Consider the following 8613-nt stretch of genomic DNA (forward strand, 5'->3'; position numbering starts at 1 on the left):
ACTTTCATTTTTAAAAATAAGATTTGAAATTCAGTGTGAAATTTTGAATTTCATGAAGTTTAATTGTGAGGAATTTACAAACCTTTAAAAGAGATAAAAGAAATTAAAAATCAGTTCTATATTTTTAAAGAAAAATAATTCTGATTTCAGTAAGGAACTTGAAACATGTTGCTAACAACATAACTTCTGGATGTAGAAGACCTGTGGTAAGTTAGTCCAAAGTAATGCGTAAAGCTTACACATCCTCTGTCTCCTTAGGAAATGCCTTCTACAAGCAGTTTAAAAACATAGTAGTGTTTGTTTGTGTATGGGACAGATTAGTCCACAGATTGTCATGTTGCAGTAACATTATCTAATTTTAGAATTCAACACACAAATCAACTTCCCATAAGGAAAGCTTGTTCCTTTAGGCAGAGGGACGCTTCATCTGGAGTGTGAAATAGCTGAGTCAAAATAGTGTGCTAGTAAGTTAGCATCTCGTCTTCCAAAGAGGGCAGTTGGCTTTGCTACTAGTTATAATTTACCTTTAATACTTGAGCACTGTGTCATCCTTAAGTTGTATCCATGACACCACTTAGAAAGTGTTTAGTAGTGGTAACAGGAGAGAGAGGCGGAACAGACTACATGAATTGAAGATATGGCTGTCATGTAGTGGGAGGTGAACGGTTTTTACTGCAGCGTGCAAGTCTCGTGGACATTACCTCCTGCAGTTCTTAGGTCTGGTAAAAATATATGGTCAAAGATATGCCCTGCCGAGTGACTGCAAATTCCACTGCAGAAAGTATTCTGGATCTCCAAGTCTGTGTTGTACTGTCCTACCACTTGTAACAAGATGTTGTGCATTGTTCTTTGAAATAACAAATATTTGTGAAATGGATTTAGAAAAGATCCCTTACCACTAAATACATATTTTCTCCTAAAGACTTCGACCTTTGGTACTACTGTTTTATCACAGCTTTTCCGATCGACATGGTCTCTTTAATGGAAGCTCAGTATTTATATGGCTGTACAGGCAAGGGAGAATGTTTCACTTGTGTGCTTGCAGAAGATAGTGACTCCTGAATTCCACTTCAAAACACTTAAACTGCCTTGTCAAAGTGTGTTGTGGTTTAACCCAAGATAGCAATATAACCATGATAGCCGCTCACTCTCCAGCCTCCCCATCCAATAGGGGAGAGAATTGAAAGGGAAGGGAGAAACTTGGTTTAAGATAAACACAGTTTAATAAAATAACAAAATACTAATACACTACCAGTAAATATGTATATAAAATAGAAATAAGAGATACTCAAGGCAATTCCTCACGATCTCCATCCACACTGAGCAGCCAGTCCCAGGAAGTGGCATCTGGTCCTGAACAGCTGATCGCACTGAGAGGAAAAATGAAAAAGGCAGAAAAGCCCAGAGGCCTTTGCAAAATGGCAAAAAGCTGAAGTAAATGTCCTGAGGCAAAACTTCCCCAGCTCTGGCAAAAAAAGAGTGAAGAAAAAAAACCCTCGTGAGAGAAATTGCTGTCAGTCAAGGTCTGCCCCACCCATGCCCACCTTCCTGGCTGCCTCACACCTGTGGGCAGAGCACTCAAAATGTCCTTGGCCCTCAGACCAGAGCAATTAAAAACATTGACTCTGCGCTGGGCTGTTCTCTCTTGTTCTCAAACTAACTTCAAATAATGACTGTTAGCTATGAAAAGGAAGGGTTTCTAACTGCATGAAGAAAATTAACTCATTTTCAGTCAAACCAGCACAAAGGGTTAGCAGAAAAGGTAAAGTTCTTTTGTTCCATTAAGTACTATATGGATGATGAAGAAAGAGCAGTGGATATGTCGTATTGGAGTTTTGTATTTGTATTTTGTTGTTACTGTTTTGATTTTGATATTCACTGATAGAAGGTGGACTAGAGAGTTTAGATGGAATGTTCTGGGAAATGTGTGCCCCAAAAACAGTCAGGCAAATAGATGTTGTCCTTTGTTTCTGTCTGTAATAGTGGCCTATAAATACACCAGTATAGTGATGGGAAGAAAGTAAACTACTAAAACACTTGAAACATGATTAATTATGTAATTCCTGCTTTATTATTTACATTTTTTGGGAAGTAAACTTAAACTGAATTTTGAGGAAGGAATCCAAAACTGTTATAGTCTTAGAATAGACTTGCTGGTTTTTTTTAAGCCTTGCCAGGTTCGGTATTTTTGATTCAGAAATATTTATTTGCCAAGCTTTTTGTATGATATTTCTAAAGCAGAGCGTCTTTTATAAGAGATATTTCCAAAGCCTTTTCTATTTACAACGCGTATCAGTTTCTAACTGTATAAACAGACAATTGCTGATGTGAGGATGAAACTTAAACAGGCTTCTGAATGCTGCTTTGTTTCTCTAACAAATTGGTTTTGCCTGACACTAATTGCCCTGATGGCCTCTTCTGATGCAATAACCCTTAATGATCAGGTGATCCAATGATCCACTTTTTGACTTCTTTTTGTTTGTTTTAAGAATTGTTCTTATTCTGTCACTTTACCCCACACAAGAGAGGTTTGTGGGTTATGTGCTTCTGCTATTATTCTCTCATGTTGTTGTTGTAAATGTGTGGTACTCAAGCATCCTTCTTTCAGAAGTAATTTCAAGAACAAATGGTATGTAAAAAAGAACCTTTTTAAATGGCTGTCTGAAAGTAGGTGTTTGTAAATATTTTGGGGTACATTACATTCTTTGTAAGTAACTAGTTTTCTGTTTGAAAAACTAGATGATTCAACTGCTGCTGTAATAAATGGTTATTATGGAGGCAAATCCAACTAATTCCCTGGTGAAAAGTGCTGATACTGCTTGGTTTTCTATGTTTTCCCTTCCTACTCATGCTTATGTTAGTGTTGAAACTAGAGACTGCAGACTTGTCAGCTCATAACAGTCTATGTTTTCCTTTGCTTCAAAACCAAACCTCTTCCACAACTTCCACACATTCATTGCTTATAGCCAGCCTGTTGGGAGTCAGTGTAACCAGAGCTCTGTATATGTATATATATTTAAAAGGGAAAACCCCCCTGTGATTATTTATTTATTTATTTAAAGAGCTTCCTACTTATCACAGCAATTCTCATTAGCACGTAAACTTTATTACTTGTTACTGAATGTTGTCCCATCTTATATTCTGGCTATCAAGGCCATCTGGTTCTTCCCACACAATCTGGTCCTCCATGCTACCAAAGTCTCCTGATTTTATATCACAACAATTCACTTACAATAAAGAGCAGCCTCTAGACAAACCTTGACAAATACTTCTTTGATAGATGGATTTATGCAAAACATTTTGAGTGAGGAAGATTTGGCTCATTAAACATAAGGTAAAAACCTGACAAATATGAAGTATCTCTCAAGTACCAGAGATACTTTACTATCTCATAATAAACACATTTGGGTAGTTGAAAATGCTGTTTTACATGAGGATTTGTATCTTTTGAAGCTTACCCACATATGCTTTTTGTTCAGTGCTGAAAGGTTGTAACAGTTCATTTGAAATAACCAATTTTACTTGAATTGTGGTTGCAATTTTGTCTTCCTTTCTAGTAGGTGTTTTTCACTTTTTCTTTAAGGCAGGTGCTTCTTAATGTTTAATTGTAATATTTCCTTTATTTTTCAATATTTTCCTCAGAGGTGACTTCACAGGCTGAAGTGTCATAAAACTTTCATAAGCAAGCTTTTTTAAAAAAGAAAAAAAATAACAAATATCACTCTCTAAAATACATGTGAGCAGAGCTATTTCTGCTAACACAGTATCTATGCTAAAGTTCTGATGGAAAACTAATTTTATACAGCAAACTCAACAGGTCAGAACTGTGATTCTTTGTTTCTCCTGCCAATATAGTGAGAAGACTAATTTTAGTTCAAAAGTTCTTATTAAAGAACCTTGTGAGAAGGATACATAATATGTACTCAGTCTCTGGAAAAAAATTATGTTTCAAATGACTTGTTTAGGATGGCCTTTGTAAAACTGGACAATACTTCAAATACTGGCATTCAGAAATACAGTGTTGTCATGGAATGTATACCAAAGAAAGAGGTGCTGAGATTCCACTCCACACCACACAGACTATAGGATGTTTTTCAAGCCATGAAGTAGTCAAGGAGCACAGGATGGTTTTCAAACTGTGAATTTAGAGAATTATCTTATTCATCTACTGGAAAGAGAATGCTTTTCCTGTAGCAGTGAGGTTTCTTGGAACTCAGTACACTGAATGTCAAATCCACTTTAGTATTCTCATGTAGAATAATGTTTTTACTTGGAAGGGGCCAAATTAGGACTGGAAGGAGCTGCTTTACATCTAAATTTCTTCCCTGGAGTGTGCAGAATTGTGCTTGTGTGTATGGGGGGCAGGGAGAAAAGAAAAAGGGAAGAAAGGAAAGACTACATGAGCCTCCACAGATGTGTAGATCACCTGAAGTAAAGAGAGCTTAAACCAACCAAAACAGTCATCTGTCTGAAGCAGGGAAGTAAATATCTTTCTGAGAAATGTTTGCATCTACCTCTGCTGCTGTTTACTCATGAACCAAACCGTTAGAGACTTGCAAAATCCATTTGCAAATATCATGACTATATTTTTAAAGAGGAGAAAAATGTTATGTAAAATAATTTAAAAAATAAGGGGAAAGCAAGAGAATGTGTCTGACCTGAAGAGGATAGAAGACTTTTAGAGCACATTTAGAAGGAAAAAGTGCATTTGGCAACAAATAGCAAATGCATAAAAGGTGTTTTTCCAGAGTATGTTGTGCCAGATGTAACTTGTCCTTTTACTTGGTAAAATAATTACTTTGCTTAAATGTAGGAAGTCTGGTGATCTGAACTTTATAACCAGTTTTGTGTAAAACCATGTGCTCAGTAAAGGTGTTATTAATAGAATGGTGGTTGATGAACTGGACAAGGAACTACTGAAAGGGGAGAGCAAGAAACTGTTTTGAGGAGGGAAGTGTCAGTCTGTTGATGCAGATCCTCAAAGTCTGTTTACTCAGCTGTAACTCACAGCAAACAGTAAGCAATGGACTTAGGGCTGAGGTCTGTTCCGCTAATAAAGAGATATTTGAAATGATGTATCACTAGAGAACAACACAAACAGAGATTTAATTCAACAGATTAATTACTTACTATGACTTCTTTTGTGGACTTTTATTAACTGACTTGTATCTACAACTTCTAAATCCTCATAAGATCTTTATCCGCCATGTGAATAGATGAGCATGAGGAATAAGTGGTGAAGCCCATGCTGTCATTATGAATTTGGATGCTGTGCAGGATAAATGCACTTATTTCCCTCTATTTCCTTTTCTCTAGTCCTCAAAGTCTGGGGAAACTGCAGTAAATCTCAAAATGCTGTTTTGTGTGTATGTGTGTATAAGTGTGTATTGAAATGGTACCAAATGAGCATAAGAGAGAACTTGGCTTGTGTGGTTTCCTCTGGGTAGGCAGGAGCATCAGGTACAGCGTGATGACTGTGGATCATGTAATAGTGTGTGACCTCAGTTACAAACCCTCAGTCTGGCTGCATTTAGTCTGCATTGGTCCTATCTGAAATACCTGTGGTATGACAGCTACAAAATCATGAGTAAATCACTGTGAAATCTAAATCTAAATTCTTAAATCTAGTACTGATGTGAGAATGCTCCTCTGAGGAAAGATTTATTAAACAAGTCAGCAAACAAGAAATCTTAAATGAGGAGGCTGAAGAGTTGTGTATTGTCATACTTGTATGACAGTATCTGTGGGAATGTTAAAACACTGGATCTTGTTTTCTAGTAACCTCTGCATTGGAGGTGTGACAAAGTTTGGATCCTGCATAGTTTTCTGAACTAAAGAGTCTGGAGTAGCTCTTGAAAGAGAGAGGACTGAGTGCCAAACTGTTTATTCCTTTAGAAAAGGAACCCCAGGTCTGGTAGTTCATGGCTGAGATGGTTTTCAGTAAGTTTGCTAATGAAAGTAGTGTGTATATATATATATATATATATTAAAACAAATGGAATTTTGTTCCACTGGATTTTCTCTATAATAATTCCCAGGTGTTAATGGTATGAGTTGAACATGGATATATGCAAGTGCAGTTGCTTTTATTGAACAAGTTTGAATCCTGGTTCTGCATTACTGGCTTTTGTAGCAACTGGAAAGAGCGAAGTGGTGGAGCAGTTGTCTGTGGATAGATGCCTGTGAACAGTGCAGTTAGGCAGTGGTGTTTGAGCTGGTTTTATTCTGTAGCAATAATCTCCTCTGAAAACTGCAGCTGGGTGTGTGGAGCTGCTCCAGAGTGAGCTGGGCTGGGCTGAGGCTGGGGATCACCCCTTCCACCTGCTCCCACACCCTGAGAGCAGAGGACACCTCCAGAAATCCAGGTGTGGTGCAGTACGAAGTTACGCTTTTTTCTCTGTGTGTAAATAAATTACAAAACAGAGAATAAACAAACTTTTCTTGTCTGGGGCTCTCACAGGAAATGTGCAACTGACAGCATCTTTAGGAAGTTGTCAAAGCCTTTCTCCCCTTGTTTCTTTTCTCTTTCCTTAGTTAATGTGGAGACTAGCCAGTGAAGTGAGATAATTGTCCTTAATTAATGCTTGATTGTGTGGGGAGGTTGTTTTGAAAAAGGGGTGAACAACCCCTAAGTGGAGTAGTTGCTTGCAGGTAACTGCAGGGACTGGTGGGTTCAGTTGCATTGCTTTTTTTTTTTTTTTTGTATCATAGTTTAAGCCACAGAAGCATTCTGGGCTGGGCATGTCAGTACACTTTATTTTGGTCACACTATTTAGCTCAGGAACCATTTTACACTGACACAGCCGCATGAACTGTGTGTAGTACCTGCCTTATGTCTGTCTGCTTTGAATATAATATGGGACCATCATTAAACTATCTTCTCTGTGTGCCCTTGGCCCATGGAGCCAGCTACTGGCACTTTATCTTCTGCCTAATGGCTGGTGTGTTGAGTTTTTGGGCTTCTCCTGATCTGAAGATGAACATTGAGTATAAAATAATAGAAGTAAGGCACTTTGAACCATTGTTAATAAACTTCTCTGCTTCTCCATGCTATTGCAGTGAGCACATAAAGCTGTTCAGCACATATATCTTGGCTACTACAGTTCATATTAGGCTATGATCTGATCATTCATTCATATTGGTAGAGGGTGTGTGTTTGTTTGACAAAAATTATTGCTCATAATTACAGATTTAAAAAAAAAAAAAGCCTTCCATGACCTTCATCTCTTCATTAGCTTCCAGATTTGGAATGCATAAGTGAAAAGCAAACAAACAACAAGCAACACAATGTCACTAATGTTTCATGTTTTGTTTTGAACTGCAGATCAGCTCTTGGTTAATCCTATGGATTGATGCCTATTTGCAGCCGGAGTTCATTAGGAGCATTCCTGAAGCTTATTTTTTACTTTGGCTTCATCCAAAAGAAATCAAATTAATTTAATGTGCATCTTATTGAAGATGTTAGCCTAGACAAAGCATTATTAACTCAAAAGCAGGTCTATTTTTGTTTTGAAAAAAAAGTCTGAGATGTACCTTCTGTATCTGAAGTTTTAAAGTATATTCTCTGTGTGTATGTATATATATTGATATCTGCACACTCTCTAGGTACATTAACCTGTTTGGCTGTCAGAATTCTGTAAAACTTTTCTGTAAGTTTTCTGTAAGGGAGATAAGTTTTTTGTTGTTCTTGTTGGAGTGTGGGTGTTTTTTCCCCTCTACCCCAAAACTTTTCTATGTATTTGTGATATGGTTCCTGTTTTAAGGATTGTAATGTATAACTACTTGAAAATTATTGGAACTTTATCATAAGGTGATTTTCAAGTCAGTCTGTAAATGTTCATTCTTACCGGGTACTTGTATTGCAAGTTAAACTGAAAAGAAATCAGTAAGTTATGAGACCTGCTGACCTTTATTTTACAATATCATCAGTCTGGTTTTCAAGTCTTATCATTTCTACTGCACTTGGAACTTAAACAAACATTTTTTGTTTCTTGGATGTTCTATTTGGCACAAATGTGTGTTTCTAAGGTGAGTGTCTGTTAGAAAGTGGCAGGAACACAGAGAATTTGAGTCAGTGGTGGGAGTACTCGTGTTGTGCTCTTTGTTTTTTGTTGTTGGGTTCCCCCCCCACCTCTTTGTGTAATTCAAGTTTTCCTTACTTGTCCCCTTCTTAAAGGGGATATTCATGCCTTGTATCCCTTTCATTTTAGTACAGCACTGTCAAATATTAAACAGCACTGAACACTGAGGTCTTCTGTAAATGCCCTATCTTTGTAAAATTTGACCCGAACTGTAGCAAAAGTTTAGTAGTAATGGTCTCATTGGTATAGTGTTCTCTCTTTTTGCTTCTGCACACACTTTTGTTTTGCCAGACCAAGTTTGATCATTGGCAGTAATTTTGTGCAAGTATGAGACCTTTTTTAGGTATTGTGAGACACTGCAGCCCACAAATATAGCAGCAGATTAGATTTAAAATGAACTGTGTTCCTTAGATAATGCAGATGTGTAATATCCAATTATTTCTTTACTTTCATTTAGAGTAAATGAGTGAGGGGTGAAAGTAACACATCTGTGTTCATTCTGTGTTTGGACATTATATATATTATACATATT

The sequence above is a fragment of the Columba livia genome, chromosome 7, assembly GCF_036013475.1.
Source record: "Columba livia isolate bColLiv1 breed racing homer chromosome 7, bColLiv1.pat.W.v2, whole genome shotgun sequence".
NCBI lineage: Eukaryota > Metazoa > Chordata > Aves > Columbiformes > Columbidae > Columba > Columba livia.